This window comes from Lutra lutra, chromosome 6, assembly GCF_902655055.1.
Source record: "Lutra lutra chromosome 6, mLutLut1.2, whole genome shotgun sequence".
NCBI classification, from domain to species: Eukaryota; Metazoa; Chordata; class Mammalia; order Carnivora; family Mustelidae; genus Lutra; species Lutra lutra.
Genome location: NC_062283.1, coordinates 64,726,357 through 64,750,120, shown reverse-complemented (window position 1 = coordinate 64,750,120; position 23,764 = coordinate 64,726,357). Strand labels below are relative to the sequence as shown.

Below are 23,764 nucleotides of genomic sequence, written 5' to 3'. Positions count from 1 at the left end.
GGCTCCTGAGGCAGGGCTGTGTCTCCCCCACAACAGATTAGACACTTACATCCAGGTATGAGCACATTCTGCAGGACAGCCCATCTGAATGGTCCTTGCCCATTAGGATGTGCCTTTTGTTGATGAGTTCTGAATGGCCCTGTCCATGTCCTATTGATGAGCATTTTTAATGTTTCAATCTGAATGTGTTGAGGAATCATAAACGGAGGGAGAAAAAAAGAAAGAAAGTAAAAAGAAAACAGGGAAAGAAAGGCCAAGTTGTGGCTAAGTTCATTCCAGCAGGCTGCCCTCAGCCTGGAGGGAAAAGTCTAATGCATGCACAAAAACCTCATGAATAATTATTTCTGAGTGGCTCAATATTTTAAATGCTGGATTTTTTTTTTTTCCTCCTCAGAAGCCTACCACAACTATTGCAATGCAGAAGCTGGATGCAAGGTGATTAAGTTTGATTTCTGGGTTGGCGGATGAGCAGAAGAGGGGCTGGAGGTGGAGAGTAGGCATGCATGGTATGAGGAGGGGTGAGCAGATGGGACCCTCTAGGCCAGCATCTCATGGGGGCAGAGAAGAAAGGTCACCACTCAACAAATAGTCCTGGAACGGATTACAACATCATCTTCCCCTGAGGAGCTTCTAGCTTGGGGCCTTTGTGCTCACCTGCTGGGACATCCAGGGGCAGATAGCTGCAATGCAGGAAAAACACAAATGTCAGCTATTTGCCCCATGGTTAATGTCAAGGCTTTGGGGAAATTAAAACTGAAAAATAAAGGAAGTCTCTAAGCCTTTGCAGTTACATGGACCGTCCCCTCCCCAAAGCAGGGATAAAGGTTCCCAGCTCCTCCATTAGAGGGTCACAGCTTTGAGTCCTTCTCCAGTGACTCTAAGGAGTCATACAAAGATCATAGCAACCTGCCTGGCCCTTCGTTCCTGGTTTATTTTACTCTGGCTGTGGTTCTGTAAGGCTGGAAGGATAGATGCTGTTACTCCCATCTTACGTTTAAAGAAACTGACACTCAGAGAGGCCAGTGAGTTGCCCAAAGTCACCTGCTCTTCAGAAGATGAAGTCCCGAAAAAGATAGCAGGTGTCTGGACTTCTAGGCAGCCCTTGTCGGTTACACCATCACTGGCTCAACTGTTAGGGGACACACAGGGACCAGACACTGGATGTGTGAAAACTGAAGAGTGCACTGGCCCACCCATGCACCTGCAGGCACCGTGTTTCCTCCCCAAGCCCTACTCAGTCCTCTGTCCTCCTTCTGCTGACCCTCCAGTCCCTACGGCCTAAGCTGTTTGCACATGGTTACCTTAGTGTCACTCCTGTCCATAATCCAGGCTCGAGCATGGGTGCTTGGGAGATGCACATCTGGGCTCCTCAATGAGCTCCTTGAGGCCAGATGTCATGTCTTACATTGCTCATATATCCCACACAGGACCTAGAGCAGCACCAGGCATGGGAATGGCATAGAATGACATCTATTGGCATGTTGTCATAAAAATGATGGCTGGCATTTCTGGGATACTTACTTTGTGCTAGGTACCTGCAAGAGGTTTATAGGGATTAGCTCATTGAATCTTCACAGCAACCCTATTCCGTGGGTATCATTATCCTCCTTCTCAGAAGCACATGAGGGAGCTGAGGTCAAGGGTCCCGTAACTTTTCCATTGATAGATAGCCAGTAAGTGATGAGGACAGGATTTGAACCTGGGCCATTGGGCTTTATAGCCCTCACTCTTAAATGCTACATTATATAGGCTTTCAGTATAAGATCCATGCATGCATCCTAATCTCTGAAAATGGCCTATTTACTCATTCAGAAACATGGTACCTTTTATTGAGGAGTTACTATACCCAGGGTATGGTGCCATGCTCTGCACACACATTTAAATCTCACCTTCAGCTGTGAGGTTGATGGGTTGTTTCCCCAGGGTCACACATCTGTAAGTGGTAGGGCTGGGGTCTCAGCCCAGGTCTGGTCTGGTTGGTTCCACAGCCTGAGCTGTTTCCCCCTGAGTTATGCTGCAATGACCTTCAATTACTCATTCACCAAACTCAGCCTAGCTAAGAGCCCAGCACAGAAGGAAATGCTAGTAAGAGGAGCCAGAGGCCACTGGCGATAATAAAGATGACTTTGGGCACACCACCATGGCCTCTGTCATCCCAGACTACATGGCCACTCTAAGCTGACCAGCCATGGACATTTTCTAGCACATACGGGAATCAGACAAGGTAATATATGTGTGGCAAGGTCACAGACATACTCACAGTACACTCAGATGTGCGAGAAACCACTTTTTTTCATTTTCCATTAGCTGACTGGAGCTGTCTTCTGCTCTCCTATTCTGCAGCTAATGGGGAAGGAGGGCAATTAAGTGTTAGCCCAATACAGGGATCTAGGTCTGATTCAATGATTTAAACAGTCTTTAAAGAAACTCTTCAGGTCCTTGCGGACAGAGTGTTGATCTCTCAGTTTTCTGTCTTCCTTCCCCGCTGGCTCTCCCAACAGGCACCTACATAGATGGGCAGTGCTTGTATGGCATTGGGAGGGGAGGATGTATCTGGCCTCAGGCCAGTCCTTGGATGTATGTGGGTTGGTGTCCATTGGGATGGGGTGGTGTGGTCTCCCCTAGGTATTCAGCAGGACTTCCACTGCTAATGGGCAAGGCTGATAAACTTCTGGTTTGTTCTTTCTCCACTCCATCGAGGCTGGGCTGTCCTAGTACTCTATATAGAACTGGTCCCAGTTGCCTCTCAGTGATGGTGGGGACCCTCTGAGGTCCTGCCCTGCAGCCTTCTCTGAACCTCATGAAAACTCCCCAACCAGACTCACAGAACTTCAAGTGTCTGGAGACCCAACTCCATGCCTTCCCTCCCCTATCTGTACCACAGCCTCTGTTTGCCTTCAGGATAGCCACCCCACCTTGGGCAGGAGCAGCCTGAGAGGTGAGGCCCTTCTCAAGTTCTAAATGAGAAAATTGTAATCTCTTCTGCTCTCGGTGTCTCCTCCATGAATCCAGCATGCCTTGGTCCTTGGGGGTTCAGCCTGGAGAACAATCAAATGTGGGTCTTATTACCTTCCTGCCCATCTCCAGTTCTCTTCCTTCCCCATAGCCCTCAGGATAAGAACCAATGGACTCCCCACTCTGTGTGATGGGCATCCCTTATGTAAAGTCTTCAGAGCGAGTCCTCCAGACCTGCTACCATGTATGGGACACTTACTATGCAGCAGACAGTGTTTACCTCACTCACACCTACTCTACCGAGAAGGCACTAGTATAGCCCTGGGTGTCAATGAAAGGCTACATGGCATAGAGAAGTTATCTGCCCAGGATCACAGTTAGAGGCCCAATAGACCCCACCAGTCCACTGGAGCACTCTGGATCAAGGAGTCTCTGTTCGAAACAGGCCCACCCTCTCCCTTGCTGCCATGACAAACTCACCGCTCAGCCTTGAAGGAGGAAGGCTGCGTGAGAACGAGGCTTAGTAGGGGAAATGACAACACACTGCTCTCATATTTGTGAAAGAGTATCCCCCTCACAAATTAGGTAGGTGTGGTAAACTGTAAAGCCCTGAACAGTGAGGGATGACTGTCATCTGTGATGAAGCACTTCCTCCCCCAACCTCGAAGAAGTCATGGGCGCTAGAAGAAGAGGCAGGCGGCTGGTCACTCTAAATTTTAATAAAAATTGAATTTCCTTTCCTCCCCTGCCATCCAGCCCTGTCCCTCTGCTCCTCCCTCTTCCCCTGCACCCAGGGCTGCCCATGCCCTGAGTAAGGACTGCACACCAGCTTTCCAGGGGATGCTCTGGGGAGAAGAAGGGGGAGAAGAAGGACTCTGGAGTAAAGACTAGAATCACCTCCCATCTGCTTTCTGTTCCAGACAAGCAAGGGTTTCATCATGGCCTGGGACCAGTTTCCCTTACCTGTTTCTTTTTCCTCTCCCCACCCCCAGTTTGTTGCTTCAGAGACCTAGACGTGCTGACTTTTATCTCTACCTTGAGTATTCTGAGTTCTAATTAAGTTCATTTCAGCCCTCTGATTTGAGAAGCCTTATCAGGAATACTTAACCTGTGCAAATAATATGTGGAGCCAGCCAGCACTGGTCCAGCATGCTAATTGAACTTCACGCTGGAGCCCAGACAGAGCCGAGCGGCCAGGTCACCTGGGAACTCCTAGGAGGAGGTCAGAAAGGAAGGCACCCATCCAGCAGCAAGTAAGGAACTGGACTGGGCCCTCTGGAACCCAAAGCCCTGGGTTTCCTGGCAACCGGATTGGTTGGTAATTGGGGTTTAATAAGGTGGGGTAAGTCAGGAGATGCTTCAAAGGTTTGTTTGGACCCCAGATGTCCTGCACTCCTCACAGGCCAGGCCCGGCTCCATGGGCTGTGCTCTGAACCCACAGGCAGGCTCCTTGGGGCATGTGGCTCCTGAGGACTGGCATAGGGAAGGAGCACTGGCCTGGAACACTGCCAGTTAAGGGCTCAGGCAAGTGGCCCCTCTGCAGCCTCAGTGTTCACACTGGGGTTGGATGAACCCAGGGCACTGGCCTTGTGCTACATGGAGCCTTTGGTTCTAAGGCCTCAGGACCATCAATGGCTGAGTGAGTGGAGCTCCAACCCCTTCTCACTTCAACCAAAGCTGCTACTGCTTATGTTATCTATGGGAATACATGAAAGATTACATTTGTGGGAAACAAAAGAATCTGTAGCCAAAACCTGGTGTAAACCATAACAATGGGTGATTTCTTTGCTTCTTTCCAAATCTAACAATTTCAGCTTCCAAAATCCTAACAACTGGACCCTGGCTCGGTGGTATTTCTGTTCGCAGAGCCATGGGATCCCGAATATATTATGTTTGACTTCTCAGCAATGTTTCTCTGGAGTCTGGACAGATGTCTCTACAGAGCATCCTGCCTTACCCCAACCGCACAGGCTTCTCAGAGACATTGACTGAGTTGGTGCCGTTGGCTGAGGAAGAGCTAGGGCACCATTCCAAAGAGACTCTCCTTCGGGGTGATCACAGTCCAAGGGGCCAGAACCCACCCTGCCAGAGCCATATCCAGAACAAGCCGAACTTGTGAATGGGAGGGGCTGTGGCATAAAGGCAAACAACTCAGGAGGGGTCATCCCAGGAAGGCTTCCTGGAAGGAAGGGACAGGAAAGGACAGGTACACACTAAACTGTAGAAGAGTCAACAGTGAGAGGTAACATGTCTCAATGATGTCCTACTTCAGCAGATTCTCAGACCCTGAGAAGGATGAGAGTCAAGACAAGGCAGGCCTGGCACATGTGAACCAGGTGATTCTCCTCCCCTCTCTCCTAAGGGGAGCTGTGTCCAAACTCGTTTGAGGTTCAAAGCAGGTGTAAGAAGCTGGACTTTGCTTTTACTCTGTATGAACCATGAAGGAGACACACATTTAAACCAGGTTCAATCTGTCTGCCTAGTTCCCGTTGCCTAATCAGCCCTGAGGAAGGTATGGAGAAAGTAAGGACATGGAGATGTGGTTAGCCGGGTGGGGTGTGCAGGGAACAAGGAGGGCAGACTCAGCAGACTGGCAGAACCTTGGCCCTCTCCGCACCAACCCATTGCTCTTTCTCCACAGCCCACAGCCAAATGTAGAGCCAGAGAGGCCAAGAGGATGATGGGAGAGAATTGTGCTGAACAGCTTCTGCTTGACACTTCGACTCCGCTCCCCTCCTTCCCCTTACCCACACCGCCTGCACCACAGGAGGCTGCTCTATGTGGGAGCCCTCAATAGGCTTCCCACCTCCTGGCTTCCAGTTGGGTCTGGCCAATGAAGAACACCACCAAGAGATTGGGGGAGGGAGAAGATGAGATTGGGGTGCTTGTTCCCCAGGTCCCACTCTGTAGGGCCACAGCTCCCAACAGGAGGTCCTCCACACAGCATGCCTCTGGGTCCCCATGACTGTGACCTCCCATTGGCTCTTCAGACCTACCAGTGGGAATGCGGCTGCTGTCACCGCTCCTGTGCAATGTCCAGGAGCGGTGACAGTCTGAATGTGACATCCTTCTGCTGCCTGAACCCTGGCTGGGATGTGAGCAATCTTTGCTTCAGCCTGGGGCTCCCAGGCCATGGGGCCCTTTACCAGCCCCACTCTCCTCCTGGCTCTGTTCCCAAGCCTGGGCCCTGTTCTGCCCCTCCTCTGTCTGCATTATTTCTAGATTCAGACTCCAGGCTTTGAGTTCTGTACCTGGCAGATCACTTCTTTGTGAGCCTGTCCCTCTCATTACAGACGCCAGCACAGTTGATCACATTAAAGAATAAACACAATGCTGGTGCTTAACTCCTGAAAACACAGCTTTTTTCCCGAAAACACAGCTTTTCTCCCGAATTACCTAGGGGCCAGCTGCATGGAGCTGAACCAGGTTGATCAAGGAATTAAAAAAGGATTAAGAAATTGGAAGGTGCCTAACCTGTGCAAAATCATCTTGCTTCCTTTCCTAAAATATGAGTTGTGAAAAATCATGCAATTGGATCTTTTGTTCATTTAGGAGATCAGCAAAAAAGTGAACCAGTCTACATCTGGGGGGAGGAGAAGAGAATGGAGGTAAACAGCTCATGGAGATCCACATTAATGGGGAACCCACATGCCTTGGAGTCTCCCAGGATGACCTTTCAACCTCCAGATCTGTCCCGAACCCTTCGCCTTTTCTGGCAGCCTGGATTTCAAACTGTCACCAAAGCTGTTCTCTTTGGTTTGCTTCCCCATGGTTAAAAAGTCAGGGTTAATGGGCAACACTATTTTCTCTTCCAAATTCACTTCCTAGGTACACAACACACAGGATACAAGAAAGTATGGGAATTGGGGTCAACCCCAAACTGCCAGGATCAACTCTGAGCCCTGCTGCTGCATGCCTGTGTGATCTCAGGCAAGCCACCCTAGCTCTCTTGAGCCTCAGTGTTCTCATCTGTGAAATGGATCTTACATCACAGTGCTATAGTGAAGATAGGGAAAGTAACCAAGTGAATTAACCTGGCACATTATAACTTCATAAATGTTGTGACTCCTTCTCCATCCTCCTCCAAAGATAAAACTATTCCTGGGGCTAGGGTTTTCCCCATGTAGATTATAGCAATAGTTTCTACATTTAACACTTATTTTCTCTTTGGTCTGAGCCACATCCCTTCTGGCATTTTCTGGCAGCAAGATCTCTCAGTCTCACTCCTTCCTTTAGTGAAAGGCTTTTCTCTGTCTCTGTCTGTTTCCTGTGGGGCTGTTAACCCCAGAATTCCTACCCCAGTGCCTCTCCAAGTCACAAGGTATGCCACCCAGGGACTTTCTCCCCAGTTTTCCCTTTTCTCTGGGTAGAATGTAAAGATATGACCCCAGAGCAGCTGCCAGCCATATCTCTAGCATGGAGAGAGCCCCAAGAACATGCTGAGAAGGGGGAATGAGAGTCTTGGGGCTTAAACCCAAAACAGTCACTGAGGTCCCCAGAGCCTTCTCTTTCTGTGAGTCCCCTGACTCATTCCAATTGATCCTTTGGGGCTGAGATAATCAGGGTTGGTTTCCAATGCTTCTTCCTCACTGGCCTCCTAGAATTCTCTTTTGATCCACCCCCATCCTTTCTCCACATTCCATACAGAGTGGACTTCTAAAATCACAAATCCAGTCATGCCCCTCCCTGCTTAAAATGCTCCCACGGCTTCCTACTGCGTTCAGGATCAAGAGCAGCATCTTTACCAGGGCCTGCAAGGCCTCACCTGCTTTCCCAACCCCTTCCCTTACCAAGATGCCCTGCCCTGCACACTCTGTTCGATCAGTTTCCCAGCCTTTGTCCTCAGAACTGGGAATGTCTTCTCATTTGCTCCTCACCTAGAAAAGCTCTCCTCAGACTGCATCACAAGGAGAGCCTTACTTCCTGGGATTCCCTAAGGCTTCCCTATGGCACATCCACCCTCTTCCCAATTTGGCAAAGCCCCTGTAGCAGATTCTTCTCACCACTCGTAATCTCGTATCAGTTTGTATTATTGTTATATAAATGCCCATCTCTCTAGCCAGATTGACCACGCCCAGTCCGGTGGCTCCACATCACGTCCGCTTGGAGCAGCGCTAAGTGCAGCAGATGCTCAGAAACATTTAGTGAATGAATGAATGGAGTGACCCATTCAGTGAGCACAACCTATGACCTAGTCCTGGTCACTCTTCATGCAGGAAATCTCTCTTTCTTAAAGCTTTTCCCTCTGGAAACTGCACTGGCTTCTTAATGAGTCTCTCCCTTCCCCTCTTTGACTACTCCATTAAGATGGCTTTTGTCTTTCCAAAAACACCTGCCCAATAACCTCCAATGGCTTGCTGGTGGCCAGCACATTACCCCCCCCCCCAAAAAAAAATCCACTTACTAGAGTTCCCCCAGATCAATCCCTGCTGGTCAGCAGCCAAGGCAGCGCCCTGCCACCCCTCCCTCCCCCACATGCACCACTGGCTGCTGTCCTCTCTCCTCTGCCTGAAGGGTCTTCCTTCTCTCTCTTGCCCTCCATATCCCATACCTGCAAATCACTGCACAGCCACTTCCTCTGTAGTGGTCCCTTAATTAAACTGCCCCCGCAGTAAGTCCTCCTGTCTCAGTTCTTGCAGCAATCCGTTGATTATACGTAAGCTTACAAGTGCTTTCCAGATATTTCATAATTGGTGTAGTTCCTTCCAGGTCACCAGCCCTTTCACATCCATTATGTGATTTGATCCTAAAAACTTTGCGGGGAAGCCGGGGCAAGTATTTTAAGGAATACTTCAACTATAAGCATCAGAAACCCACCGAGTTAGCTAAAGTGGACAGGATTTATCATGAAGACACTGGCGAAGAGCAATGCTCATTGTGGGTAGCGCAGGCTGGCCTCAAGGACCTAGAGAGGCATTCAGAGATGTCTTTCTCTTTCTCATCTCTTGGTCTCTCTTCTCTGTCCATCTGTTCTCCCCACCTCTCTGCAAACCAGCCTCCTCGGAAAAAGTCCCCATTAACTCAGTGTCGATGTACCTTTGAGTTGCCAGGTGCCAACTTTAGGGCCAATTCTGATCTTATCCTCCCAGGTCTTGACACTATCCAAATGGTCCCTCTTGATGTCTCAGTTCAAATTCTCAAGAGAGACTCTCTGAGTAGGTGTTGGCCAGGCAGGGCAGCAGCTAGTTGGAGTCACCTTGCCCAGCCTGGTACAAGCCACTGGAGACCAGGTCACACTGCCCACTGTCCATTCATCAAGACTCTGGGGATGGTGGTACAGGGAGCTGAACAAGCCAAGTGCCAGTGTGTTCTCATGGACATGAAAGTGAGCACTGAAGTCAGGCCAGCTATGTACACATCCCAGCTATGGTAATCACTGGCTCATGACCTTGGCAGGCCACTTCATCTCTCTCTGTTTTCTTATCTTCAAACAGCATCAGCAGTGTAGGATCACCGTGATGATTTAATGAGAGTCATTGGAAGCACACAGCACAGGTCTGGGCGCGTGATAAGCATTCAGTAAAGATTAGCTGCTAAGGTCTGCTACAGTAGGAATCATCATTCTCATTGCAGCCTTGAAAGTGCCCTAGGATCCTCTAGCACTACTGGAGCCCCCAACCGAGCCTGCCCTAATCAGCATACCCATGGCAGGGCCTCAGGAATCCATGTTTTAAAAGAGTTGCCTGCCATGTTTCTGCGTTCACCATTGGTTAATCTAACTCAGCTCCCTCTCTTCTTTCAGTTGGAAGACCGAGGCCCAGACAGGCAGAAGGGCTTTCTCAGGGCACACCATGAGCTGGTGTCTGGACCAGGACCCAGACTCCCTGTGCACAAACTGAAGGCACAGTTGCTGGGTAGGGTCTACATGGGGATCAGGAGTCCCAGGGAGTGCCCAGTGGGACTGTACCCAACATGCCAGGCTCAGGCAGTGCCCTACTCCAGTGCCAGGGCTCTGGGATTAGCACAGCTTGGTTGGCACCCAGGTCAGCCTCTCATCAGCCCTGCAACTTCCAGGGAGTTAGGCTTTGTACCTCAGTTTCCTCAGTTGTAAAATAGGCCAATAGTCCTCATCTCATTGGACTGTTGTAAGGACTGAATGAGTTATGGTATGGGAAGTTTTGAAACAGTACTTGACACAATGCTATGACTATCAGCTTTTGTCATTGGTAAACAGAGACCTCTGGGTCTCTTTTGACCATTATCTGGGAGGGATAGATGCTGAAGAAAGATACTCTTTGACGCATGTTTATAAATCACAAATATATAAGGGATGACACACACATCTGATTAAAACCCTGAGACCCAACCTATACATACAGAGTTTCCAGCGGGACTGTGGATAACCTCAAATACTCATACCCGTGCCTTCCTCTGTAAAGAAACCAACTTTGCACAGATGCATGTGTAGACACTCGCTGCACACCTGGACATTTGATGAAGAAATCCCTAAAGGCAGGGTGGTGTCTCCCCTCAGACTGGGGGTCCTGAAGTTTACAGATCATCTCTCAACAACCAGCTTGGAGGAGTGGAGGCCCCTAGACACCCACGGCCTTCAGTGTGACCTTCAGTGTGAGGGGCAAGGCACTTACTGCCCAGTAAATTGGATTCTTCCCAGTTTCAAATACTCACGGCTGATGAGGTTTTGTCAATGCCACTTCCTCCCACTCTAATTGCTCCATGCAATGTTTTATGTACTTAATTAGGGCTTTAAATTTTACACCCAAATCTCAAGACACTCTAGTAAAAGGACCCTCTTTAGAAACCAGAATAAATAAATAAAATCTTCCCAGGCAGATGACAGCCAGGAGCCTTGAGATAATTCACATCAACCTGTCATTCTGCCACCATCATTCTGTCATCTGGGGCAGCCCCTGACCGTGTGTCTGCAGTCTCTCCAGCAACCCTTTCTGCCTTCTACTCCTGCCCTTGAGGGACCCTACTACTTTCCAAGGTGCAGTCTTGGTGGTCCTAACACACCCCAGATTCTTTTTTTTTTTTAAGATTTATTTGTTTATTTGACAGAGAGAGAGAGATCACAAGTAGGCAGAGAGAGAGAGGGGAGCAGGCTCCCCGCTGAGCAGAGAGCCCGATGCGGGGCTCGATCCCAAGACCCTGAGATCATGACCTGAGCCGAAGGCAGAGGCTTAACCCACTGAGCCACCCAGGTGCCCCCACACCCCAGATTCTTTAGTTTAAGATTTGCTTTGTTCAAGTGCGGTGGTAGGGGCTGTCCAGTGGTGGGCCTAACCTATGCTCAGTTGCAATCACCTAAAGGGTTTATAAAACATGCTGATGCCCAGACTCCTCCCCACCGAGGTTTGGGTTCTGTGGGTCTGCAGTGGGACCATGACATTGCAAGTGATCTTGCATGGCTACAGGTGACCCTATCCTGTAGAGAGAGGAGAATAAGCACTGTAGGGACCTCATTTCTGAGCAGAACTCATGTCTGTTTCCCCACGCGCCCCCGCCCCGTCTCATGGGAGGTGCATTCAGCCACCCTATTAAACTCTAGGCATCTGCATGGACTGGGATCCCATCCGGCTTGTATCTGCAGCAGGATCTGCCCAGCACACATGAGGTGCCCCATAAATATTGTCTCCATGAAGCCCAGGCCACCGCTTTCCCCAGATGCCCTCTACTCTTCATATTTCCAATGCGGGTCCCACCAGTTGCTAGTTGGGTGGTCTTGAGCAAGTCAACCTGTCTTTCTAAACTTCAATTTCTACGTCTTTGAAATGAAAGATAATGCCAGTAATCTTCCCACACAGAGAATTCACTTTTCTCCATGCCTGGCCCCTGACAAAGTCCTCAGCAAGCCTCAGCGATCAGCATTGCCCACATTCACCTGTCACAGGTGAGTTCCTCTGCCTCTCTGTCCTGTTTGTGGGCTCTCTGGGCTGAAGCCACACCCAAAGAGGAAACACATGGTATTCATCAGAACCAAGGGCCTGTGTTGAGAACCCAGAAATGCAGATTTGTGTTTCTCCTTCCTCTGATCTACTCCGTGACCTTGAGCTTATCTCCTGAAGTCTCTGAGCCTGTGAACTCCCGCAGCTGTCCTTCCTCCACCACCACCCCTCACCACCTGCATTCAGTGACTCTCCAGGTTAGGAGGTCCCTCCGCTGAATGTGGCAGCCGCCCTTGAGACTCCCATGCAGGGTCTGAGCAGCTGCAGCCAGCCCTGTCCGCTCTCTGGATGAAAGTGAAACACACAAATGCAGCTGTGGAGAGAAAAGTCCCTTGATTCGGCAGTCCCTGGAGATTTCCTATTCTAACAGACACAGAAGCTCTGTTCCCCAGACATAGCCTGCAGTGTCAGTCAGACTCATCAGCACTCTCTCTGTTCCCTCAGCTCCCAGAGGGAGAAGCCGGGCATGGAAGTCATGTCTGCTCAAGCATGGCAGGATGGGACAGCCCTCTATGGTGGGGCGCCCCAACTGGATGGGAGAATGTGTATCAGGTGGAGCCTCCTCCTCCAGGTCCTAGGAACGGGCTGGCTTGTCTTCTGCCATCACAGAAGAAATGCGGAATTCCCAGGATGAACTCAAGGTGGAGAGGGGGAGAGGGAAACTAAGGTGGGGAAATAAGGAGGCCTGCCCTCATGCTTTTTAAGAACCCATCTCAGAGCAGGAAGCTGCCCTGCCCACCCAAGCCTGCTCCATCTTCCTACTTAGGACTTCCGAGCATCTCCTCTTGTCTGCTCTGCAGAGTTATGCACTCCCTTATATGACTTGGGGCTGTTTATTTGCGCCCCTGGGACTGTGTCTTTCTTAAAGAGCAAACAGTAGAGTAAGGCAGCACAAAAGCACAGAGCCAGAACAGGGATCAAAGACCATGCAACCATGGGCAATTTACTTTTTTCCTCTTTGAGTCTGTTTCCCGATCTCTAAAATGGAGCAAGAAGACCTACTCCATAGCACTGTGAACATGATGAAATTTGAAGAACCTATAATGTGTCTAGCACTATGCCTCGCCCATAGGACATGGTCAGTAAGCTAATACTACGAACAATTACTAAGTCCCGACTGTGATCCAGCACCTTAAGGGTAGGAGCGCGTCCTGTAGCTCGGTAAATCTCCCTCCACACGCTGCTGAGGGTCAAAGAAGACCGGAGGGTTGGCGGAGGTGTGGTGGAGACGCCTGACTCACTGGCTGGCAAGAGGCCCGCACATGCCACACATTTATTTGCCACACACTACCCCTGCAGATTTCTGTTCCCAAATGCCGTAATTAAAACGAATACTTCTCCTCTTCAGCCCCAGTCCGCGGGCTGCGCTTAGGCGCTTAGGTGGAGAGAGGCCACCGTGGAGGGGCGGGGGCACCAGCTGCTGCTGGGGCAGGGCTGCGGGGGTGCGTGCGGTTACCTTGGCAAAAAGGGGCATAATTAATCCGCCGCACTCTCCTTTCATTAGGCCTTCACGTTTGTACCTGAATTAACTTTTCACACCCAGTTAAGGCGCGTGGGAGGCTCTGGCCGCCGCAGGCGTGACAGGCGCGTGCTGTGATTGTTGGTGGAAGTGCGGCTGAAATGACCCGCCACCCAGGAACAGGAGGAGCCCAAAGCTTTGGCGGGGGGGGGGGGGGGGGGGGGGGGGGGTGTAGGGGAGGGTCGAGTTTCCAAGCTCCGCCCAGGCCAGAAAGGGGCGTTGGAAAGGACAGGAGGGGTCTACCTCCAGGGGCGGGGGCGCAGGTTTGGCAGGAGCCCAGGGTTGGTTTTGCCCTGCTGAAACAGGCCCGTGCCTTCCTCTGGCCAGTGGTTTTGCCCCCACGGATGGGGGCGGGGGTGCAGCTGTTCCAGCCAGGCAGCGGCGTGTGCTAGGTGTTCGAAGTATCTTCCTCCAGCTGCGTTAGGACCCAGCGCGAAGGCAGAAACACAGAGGCGCCGGCCAGTGCACAGGTGGGTATTGGTGCAAGCTTGCCCAGCTTCTGACTTTCTCTAAAGGCGACATAACTAGCTTTAGCTCCGTGGGCCCCAGCTCATGAAACTGGCATTTCTTTGGCATTGTTCCGGAGTAAACAGCAGACTGCTGTTGCCCTTCACTCTGGGAACTGGGCCATGTCAGGGCATCTTTTTGCAGAAGAAGCTGCCTGCTTATCTCCTGGATAGCCTCTCTGTGCTTCATCTGAGTGACAGGCTTTCTAGGAAATACTTAGCCCCTCGGTGTTAGGACAGAAAAGGGCCACTTACCCCACAAATGGTCCCCACAGCTGTCCCCCCTCCTCCTCTTCCCCTGCCTCCTCCACCCTGTTGGAGACATCCAGGTCTGATCAAGAAGCAGCAGGGCACACACCCAGCCTTGTGCTGGATACTTTAAGGGGTTTGGTTGAAGGGAAGAAGGGAAGGTGCCCATCAAACTGCCTGCGATGGCTCCAATTATCTCCTTCATGATCGTTGTTCTCCAGTGACTTAAAATCTAGTGGGGGAGCCAAGACAGGCAACAAACACATGGCTCGCACGTGGGGGATGAGGAAGGCTCAGAAATGGGAGAGTGATTCAATGCCGGAAAGAGAATTTGGGACTCAGTCACACCCTTCCGAGGAGGGAAACTATTGTGGGCTGGCTCTGAGTCACCAGAGATTTCTCAGGGGAGGCAGGATTTGAATTAAGCCTTCTAGCCAGGCTGTGAGCTAAGTGCCTGACGTCCATTATCTCATTTAATCCTTACAAAACCTCCATGATCTGGGTGTTATAATTATCACTTCCATCTTATAGATGAGGAAACAAGCTCATGAGGTCAGGGAACTGCCAAGGTCACAAAGCTGGTAAGAAGATTTTAAGCTGGGTCTGTATGACTCTTAAGCCCTTCCTCTGGATCTTAATGCTTTATGCCTCTTTCAACCTTGAAAACGTGTACAATTTCCAGTGAGGAGACCCCAAGGGGAGGGAAGGCTGGAGAAGCAGAGTACTAAGAAGGTGGGAGGGTGTCAGAGGGGGTCTAACTCTGGCAGAAGTAAATTCCCAGGCCAGGGGAAAGAACGAGCAGGTACGTGCTGCTATCCCCCGTTCTAAGAGCTGTTCATTGGAGAGGAGAAGTTTACATTCTTTAATTTCCCAAGACCCCGTCTGAGAAACCCAAACTACTTTTGAGTAAGAGCAGGAAGGTCTTCTTGTAGATCCTGTCCCCAAGAACTTCAGGGTATCAGGGCTTTTAGAGGCTCTGCAACTCAGATGATCCAATACCTTCTATTCAATTCAGATCAATAAACATTTATGTGCCAGACACTTAGTGCTAGAAATGATTAAGGGACAATTCTTGCCATCAGGAAAATTATGGCCTAGCAGGGGTGATGGGCACAAAGAAAAAAGGCACTATAAGTGATAAATGTGAAGATTGAATGCATGGTCCCCATACCTGGGACAGCAGGAGGAAAGGACTGAGAAGCTGAGCCTTGAAGGCAGAGCAGGTGATAGGGGAGGAAACGGGGAGAATAGTACCCTGGTTTAGAGGAAACCACATAAGCAAGGTCATGGAGGTATGGAACAGCACAGTCTATGTTTGAAATTATAAGTCAACCAGTTTATGAGAGCATGAGCTTGGAGATAGGCAGTGGCATGAAACACTGCAGAAGTGGGCAGGAGTAAGGGCACAAGAGGCTTGTGGGGCTAGCTAAGGAGCATGGACTCAATCCTCCAGAGGATTGAGGGGCTTTCAGCAGAATCTAATGTAGTCAGGTCACATTCTCAAATCTTAACACTGGCTATGAGGAGGGCAGCAGCTTTCCCTGGGATACACTGCAACCTAGGAATCTGTGAAGGAGGACTGATACATTTCACCCAAGTTATGATGAGGTTCCCGATCAAGGCACTGGCAGTAGGGGTGGGAAAGAGAGGACTGGGTCAAGAAATATGTAAGAAGGGAACAAGATGGGAAATCCCTAGGAGGAGGAAGGAAGAACCTGCTGTTCTCCGGGCTGCTGTCTTGGGAGACTGAATAGGTGCCTTTCAGTAAGTTTTGGAACATGGAGAGGAACAGGTTAGGGAGAGAGGATGACAAATCAGTTTGGGTTTTGTTGAGTTAGCGATACTCAAATGATATCCAGGTGGATGCTCCCAATACGTACTTGAACTTAAGCCCGGGGGTAGACTGGAGACATAGAATGGGAAGGTATCAGCAAAGAGGTGGGCTTAGAAATAAGAGGGTGAATGAGCTCATATATAGAGATCTTGTCAAGGAAGAAGAGAGGGGATCCATAAACAGAACCCCAGGGAACAGCCACGCTCAGGAGCATACAGAAGAGGAGATGCCCTTGAAGGAGACTTAGGCAAAGGGGGAGTTGGAAGCCAAGGAAGCAGGGGATATTGAGGAAGGAAGAACTCTGATGTCAAATGCAACCAAGAGGTCAAAGAAGATCAAGGCTGAGAAGTGTCCACTGGCTTTGGCAAAGTGAAAGTCACCATGGTCCTTTTCGGGGTCCTAGCAGGAAAGAAAGAACACTCTTGAGTTGGGCAATTTCAGGGTTTTTTAACAGAGGGTCTTGGTCACAGTAGATCCTGGTGCAGGGAAAGCCTTGGGAGAGTGCAGTGGCTGGGGAGGGATAGCAGGGAAGAGCTTGAGCAGTCAGCCTCTTGGGCTGAGGACGAAGAAGAGGGAGGAGTTCACAAACTTGGAGACAGGGAGTCCTAGTGAAGAGGGCTGTCTGATGGGATCAGAAATTTGCCAGAGGGACACAGCAAGCCTAGTGGGACACCACAGGTAGGAAGTTGGCCGGATAAATTCCCAGATCTCTCTCCCTCCTCCTTCCAGCCTCCAGCCAAGGCTCCCTATTGGCCCCACTCAGCCTGAAACCAGAAGACAGGTAAGGCAGCAGGTAGATGCAGGTCCTGCAGCTCAGCCTCTGCGGCAGAGAGGAGGGTGGAGGAAGGTGGACAGACATGGAGGGACAAAGAAGATGCCCAACATGGCAGTCTCCCCAGAGCACTTCAGTGGAACACTGGAAGACGGAGACCCCAGGGTCAGTGGGTGAGCATGAGACACATGCCTGTCATGCCTGCCAGCATGCCCTGATCACCCTTCCTATACATGATAAATTTCTCAACCTGTGACCCACTCTTTCCGGAGGGGGAGGTCCCTTTCTTAGCTGCCCTTGTCACTGCACGCCAGCCACATATCCTGGGCTCCACCAACCAGCCACGCCAATAGGATACTAGATGTGGAAAACAGCAAGGTGAGGAAACAGGCTTTCTGGTTGGGATGGCAGGGAGGTGTCCACTTTGGAGTCAGCCGTTCCAGACTTTCTTGGTGTCCAGAGCCAATGGTCAGTGGTGTCAGCCACAGCTCGGGCCTCAACATCCAAGGTTAGTGGAGCCACTGGTGAAGCTTTTCACTGCTCTTCATATGCAGGTTTCATGTCTTCTCTGGCCTCCCCAGAGTTTCTAGAAGATACCCGGGATCCATTTTTTTCTTTTTCTTCTGCTTAAACTAGCCAGATAGGTTCTGTTACTTGTCGCTAGAACACTGACTGAGGAAAACTGAATGGGACATGAGGACAGGGACATAGGAAGGCTGACTGAGCTCTCAGGACAAAGAGGAGAGAAGGTAGAGCATGGGGTGGAAGGGTGATTTTAGGGGAGGAGGGCACTGGGCAGGGTCAGGAGTGCAGGAGAGAACAACAATAATTCCGTTTCTCGGAATTAAAGAAATGGGTTCAGGGAGGTGAACCATCTTCTCAAGACCATGCTACCCGTGAGCAGGGGTACAGAAACCCCAGCCCGGGGCTGGCTGCTTTCAAAACCTCATGCCACAAGCATTTTGGCAGCAGTCAGACCAGGCACCCCTGTCAAGGGTAGTTTTCATTGGAAATTTTGAAGTCACACTTGAAGCCCAATTTGAAAGGACAGAATGGCCTGTAGGGACAAGGTGAAGAATGAGCTGGTTGGCTCATCAGAGTGAAAAAGAGACCCAAATTCTTGTCAAATGAGTCAAGCTGTCTTGAGACAGGAGGCCCAGCGGCATATGGTGCTTAGCTCATCCCCCGAGACTGTGTCACCCTGGAGGAACATGGTTTCCCCCCACACAGCTGACAAGGCTATATGAAGTGCCACCTCAAGAGAAATCTACCAGAGGGAAGTAGGACGGAAGGGGGCTGCAGAGCACACCCCCACCGATCCCTTGGGAATCAAGCATTCCAGACCTTGGGGGAGATCGTGAGGGCCTCTGGCCTGTTTCATCAGGGCCGGACCTTGTTTATGAGGCATATCACTGTGCTCAAAGGAAGGAAATGTAGGAAAGCTTTGATGCATAAGTATATGGAGAGATTCAGGATTTTCCCAGACAGCATCTCCAGACCCAGCAGAGTTCGTACGGTGCCTGTGTTCAGATTGTGTTCGTGCCCTCGTGCATAAAGGGCTTGTTGCTACGTTTGCAGAGTTGGTGGTTTGGGGCTCTGTGCAGGGCCTGCCCACTCGTGTGTGCAGAGTGGGCCCACATGTGTGAAGCTTTTGTCTTACAAGGGTGGAGTCCCTTCACCACAGGCCTCAGAGAGACCAGCCCTACACTGAAAGTCTGTCACTGTCTCGCGGTTAAGGGGATAATTTCTCAGGTGGTTTTTCAATTGACCATATCGACAAAGTCTTGAAATTTGGTTATTTTAGTGACACATAAAGCTTTTTCTTTGGTTAACACATTTGAGTTTAATTTCAGTAATATTTCCATTAACAACCTGTAATTAAAGCATCTAATAAAGATCAGTAATTCACTTAACTGGATTTGCATTTAAAAAAAAACAGAGAAGAGAAAAAATGCATTTGTGGAACTCAAATTTCATTCTTCTGTTAAATGAACATTATGGTTTTTCTGGGTATCTTAATTGAACCTCATTTTTAACAGGAATATTAAACAAATTAAATTAAGCAAGTAATTTTCCCTTTTAGGATTTAAAAAAAAGGCTTCAAGTGGAAAAGCTCCTTCTAAAACACCTATTAGTGGGATGGGGCGGGGCCACAATGTGGGTAAATTGTGTAGGCTCTGTTTCTTCTGCAGGAGGCTGATGAGCTGCCATCCTGAGAGGGACCCTGCACCCCTAGAGACCTGAGGACACTCAGTGCCAAGGACCTGCTGGGCTGGGACCCCAGAGGCTCTGGAACCAGCAGGATGGAAGGAGCTGAGGTTAGATAGGTCACTAGCAGCAAAGGGAAAGTGCCCAGGTCAGGGACTGGAATCAGCTCAAACAAGGCAAGGTGCAGGAGACAAGCTTAGGGGTGGAAAGCCCCTAACTGGGGCTTTACACCCAATTGTTTAATTATCCCACCATCAGCTTTTGGGAGTAGGGATTCCTGGCTTTAACTTATAGATGCAGAAACTCTGGGAAGCCACACTATGAAACTTTGCCTGGCTTCAAGGTCCAAGGCAGGAGTATCAATCTAGGTTGTCCCCAAAGGGGACTCCGAGAGAGGTCAGTGTCTGTGAGGGAAACACATGGAGAAGTTAGGGGAGCCTGGGAGAGCTTCCAGATTTGGGGAGGGCGGAATGGACGATTGGGCATTTGGGGGTACAGCCTGACCCTGGCAGGGAGTACAGCAACTCAGGTGAGAAGGCTCAGCAAGGCTGTCAGTGTCCCCACGACAAAGTGGCCCTGTCACAGTGGTTCCACACCCCCGGAGTGGGCCAGTCTTAGCTCTGTCACACTCAGACAAGGCTGGGGGCACGATGATGTTAGTCACGCTCCCCCCAGCTGGAGGTCTGGAAAGGAGCATGTCACAACTGGCCAGTCAGTGCTCTCCACCATGGCGCATGGCCTCCATGGGTTCAGACACTTGATACCAGCGGCTAGCAAGGACAAAGCAGGTGAGGGATATCCATTCTAGAACCAAGTGACTGTCAGGCAGTGTTTGGGAATTGGCCCCAAGAGGCAAACACCATTTGGGTGAACCGAGTGGAAGGAAGTAGGACCCAGGCAGGCTGGGGAGGAGGTAGGACAAGGTGGACAGTGTGGACAGCACCTGGAGTCTCCAGTCACTGGCTGGGAGGGCAGATTTTCCAGGAAATGTACAGGATGCTCCACAATGCTCCATAAAAGCACAGGAAAGAAACAAAACAGGGATCCTGACTTTAGAACTGGCCCACCCAGAGGACAAGAGAGGTCAGAGGGATGGGGGTCCCAAGCAACACCCCTAATGCATTAGCTCCATAGGCTGGTAGGAAGCATCAGATCAACAAGGGGAAACCACAGGAACCCAGCAGCTATGGCAGGACCTCCACACCCCACACCTATGGGGAGACTTGTCTCCCTTCCTTCCTCTCTCTGGCTATGGTTTATAAAGTCTTAGATGGAGGGCAGGGCCAAGGGACATAGTGTAATGAAATAAGGGGATCTTTAGTGGGGAATGCACTATCTCTGCCTTAGGAGGACTCCCGGTCTTATGGAAAAAACATAGTTCCAGCCTTCAAAGGGTCCCTGGTCTGATGGAAAAATGCAGCCCTTTGATTATTCATTCCATAAACAGTAATGGAGCACCTACAGTATACTTGATATACATCAATGACAAAGCAAACATGATCCCTGCTATCTAGATTCCATTCTATTAGGGAGATAAAAAATAATCAATTAGATATGGATATAGATATATAGATATATAGATATTTCCTAGTGTGTTAGAAGCTGAAAAGTTCTATGGGGAAAGAGAAAAAGCAGCGTAAGGGAGGTCGGGGTGGAGTGGGGAGGGTGTTGTGATTTTAAATCAGGTGCAGGTCAGCCTCACTAAGCATTGGAGGTGAGGGACAAGCCATGTGAAAATCTGGGGGAAGAGCTCCCAGAAGGGGCACCAGCCTGGATGGAGCCTTGGAAGAGATGGTGTGAGCTTGATGTGATGTGTTTGAACAGCACAGAGGAGCACGGAGGCCACCGTGGCTGGGGCAGTGAGGGAGGGAACAAGTGCTGGGAGAGGATGGGCTGGAATTTGCTAGGAATCCCACCACTCAGGGCCCTGTGGGCCACTGGGAGGACTTCAGCTTTCACACGGATGGAAATGGGGAGCCACGGAATGGTTTTGAGCAGAAAAGAGACTGAACTTTAAATCAAGTCATTCTCGCCATTGTGTTGAGAATGGGCACTGGGGTGGGGCAGCAGAGAGACAGAGAACCCAATAGGGGGCCACTGCCATGAACTACACGAGGGATGAAGGGGGGTCCAGGCAGAGTGATGTCGGGGAAGTTGGTGAGAAGGGCCCCACAGAGCCTGAGTGTAGTTTGAAGGAATTGCCCACAGATTAGTTGTGGCCTCTGAGAAGAAGGCAGCATCCCATGAATGGAGGTGAATGGCTAACTCAACCCTGTGCCTCTGAGGCAGCCACACACGCGTGCGCAGACACACACACGTGACAACAACACAGTCTCTGAAGTTACAACTCAGAGGCAGGAGCTTGTCAACCCAGTCCCCACCCCCAGCTGGGTCCCTACCCCCACCTGGGTCTCCACCCCCACACTGGTCCCCACCCCCACTCCAGTCACCACTCCCACTCCAGTCCCCATCTCAGGGGAGGCATCCTGGCAAGATTCCACTCAGAGCCCCGCAGCCACTGATACCTCACTAGGTCAACACTGCCGTCGCATGAACAGCCCCGGGAAAGCACAGTAACTCAATTCAACTGTGCAGCTCCATAATCTCATGTCAACCTCACAGCTGATGATTACTGTTTTATCACAGGCTCGTAAAGTCCCCACATTGCTATGAATCACGGACACTCTGCCAGCAAGTGCCGGGAAACCTGGCCAACTCCAGAGGATGCCGGCTTGACAGGCAGCTGCTGGGGTTCGTCTGAGGTCACTTTTCTCTATTGCAAGGGTCTTCCACCCACTCATTCCAGAAATCAGAGAGCAAGTCATTCTCTTCCCTGGCGGTGGAGCCTTTAGCCCCCCTCTGCTGGAGGAATATTAAGTGCCTAGAGTCCTCTGGTGTAACATCTAAAATGGGGTGCCAACATGGTACAGAGGGAAATACCTGGGATTTTGAGTTCAAGAATATTTAGCTCTGCATTTGCTGTTGGCCATTCGTGTGACCTTGGGCAAGCCATTTAAGCCGTCCTAGCTTCAGCAGCCTCATCTGTAAAATAGGTATTGTGGAGCTTAAATGAGAGAATGTTTGCAACATACTTGGAAACAGTGAACTACTAGACACATTTAAATTGTAATTATTATAAGTCAGACAACAAAGCCCCAACCAGGCAGACATCTGGAACCAGGAAGGAAGCTGCATCCAAGGGTCAGAGGGTCACGAAAGATCAGAGGAAGGATGGAGAAGCCAGACTTGAGGTACAGCAGTGGGTAAAGCCAGGACAGGACACGGCATCACAAACAAGTGGAAATAGGAAGAATCTTAAGCCCTTCTAGACTTGTCGTTTTTAAAGTTCTGTTGAGCAGGTGAACTTTTTCAGGTGAAATCTGTATTGGTCAAGGTTCTCCAGAGAGACAGAACCAGTACATAAAATGAATAAATGAACAAATAAATAGAGAGGGGTATTTAAGAAATTGGCTCCTGTGATTATGGAGGCTGACAAGACCAACATCTGTAGGCTCAGCCATCAGGCTGGAGACTCAGAGAAAAGCTGATGCTGAAGTTCAAGTCTGAGGGTTGTGTGCTAGCTGAATTCCTTCTTGCTGGGGAGGTCAGTCTTTGTTCTATTAAGGCCTTCGCCTGATGGGGTGAGGCCCACCCATGATAAATAGTGCAATCTGTTTCGGTCAAAGTCCACCAATTTCAATGTTAATCTTATTTAAAAAAATACCCTCACACTTTGGAAAACAGTGTGGAGATTCCTCAAGAAATTAAAAATAGAGCTTCCCTATGACCCTGCAATTGCACTACTGGGTATTTAACCCAAAGATACAGATGTAGTGAAAAGAAGGGCCATCTGTACCCCAGTGTTTATAGCAGCAATGGCCAGGGTCGCCAAACTGTGGAAAGAACCAAGATGCCCTTCAACGGACGAATGGATAAGGAAGATGTGGTCCATATACACTATGGAGTATTATGCCTCCATCAGAAAGGATGAATACCCCACTTTTGTAGCAACATGGACGGGACTGGAAGAGATTATGCTGAGTGAAATAAGTCAAGTAGAGAGAGTCAGTTATCATATGGTTTCACTTATTTGTGGAACATAACAAATAACATGGAGGACAAGGGGAGATGGAGAGGAGAAGGGAGTTGAGGGAAATTGGAAGGGGAGGTGAACCATGAGAGACTATGGACTCTGAAAAACAATCTGAGGGTTTTGAAGGGGCGGGGGGTGGGAGGTTGGGGGAACCAGGTGGTGGGTATTAGAGAGGGCACGGATTGCCTGGGTGTGTTGCAAAAACAGTGAATTCTATTATGCTGAAAAGAAGTAAAAAATTAAAAAAAAATACCCTCACAGAACCACTGAAAATAATGTTTGGTCAAATATTTGGACCCCACAGCCCAGTCAAGTTGACACACAAAATTAACCATCACAGGATCTTATACTGAACTCCAGCACATAAAATAGATAGGAGAGAAACTGCCGTAGTTGGAGAGAGGAGGACCAGACCCTGCTCATCAGAAAGCCCCTTATCTTCCGCAGAGGTTCCAAGGACCCAAGTTTGAAAAACCGCTGGTCTAGTTTGCACTGGGAGTGAGCTTTATCCAAAAGGTAAGGTGACCTTATGCTGGACACACGGCTGGCTAGTTCTGGTTTCGCCATGTCAGTTCCTGCAGGACAGTAAACTACCTGCATATAGGGCCCATTTGTGTCTGCATGTTCGGCCCATAGCAATAGGCAAATGCATATGAGGTAGACACTCGGTGCATACGTTGAATGAATGCATGCCAGGACAGAGATCATTCAAAAGCTGG

The 23,764-nt window shown here is 49.9% G+C and overlaps 1 long non-coding RNA gene across 1 annotated transcript in view; it reads left to right on the top strand.

Annotated features, from left to right (window-relative positions):
• Positions 1 to 13,627: 13,627 nt before the first annotated feature.
• LOC125103291 (uncharacterized) overlaps positions 13,628 to 23,764 on the top strand; it is an 85,536-nt gene continuing 75,399 nt past the window's right edge. Inside the window, exon 1 of the long non-coding RNA XR_007128341.1 lies at positions 13,628 to 13,853. This is a non-coding gene — a long non-coding RNA (uncharacterized LOC125103291). The remainder of the gene's footprint in view (positions 13,854 to 23,764) is intronic.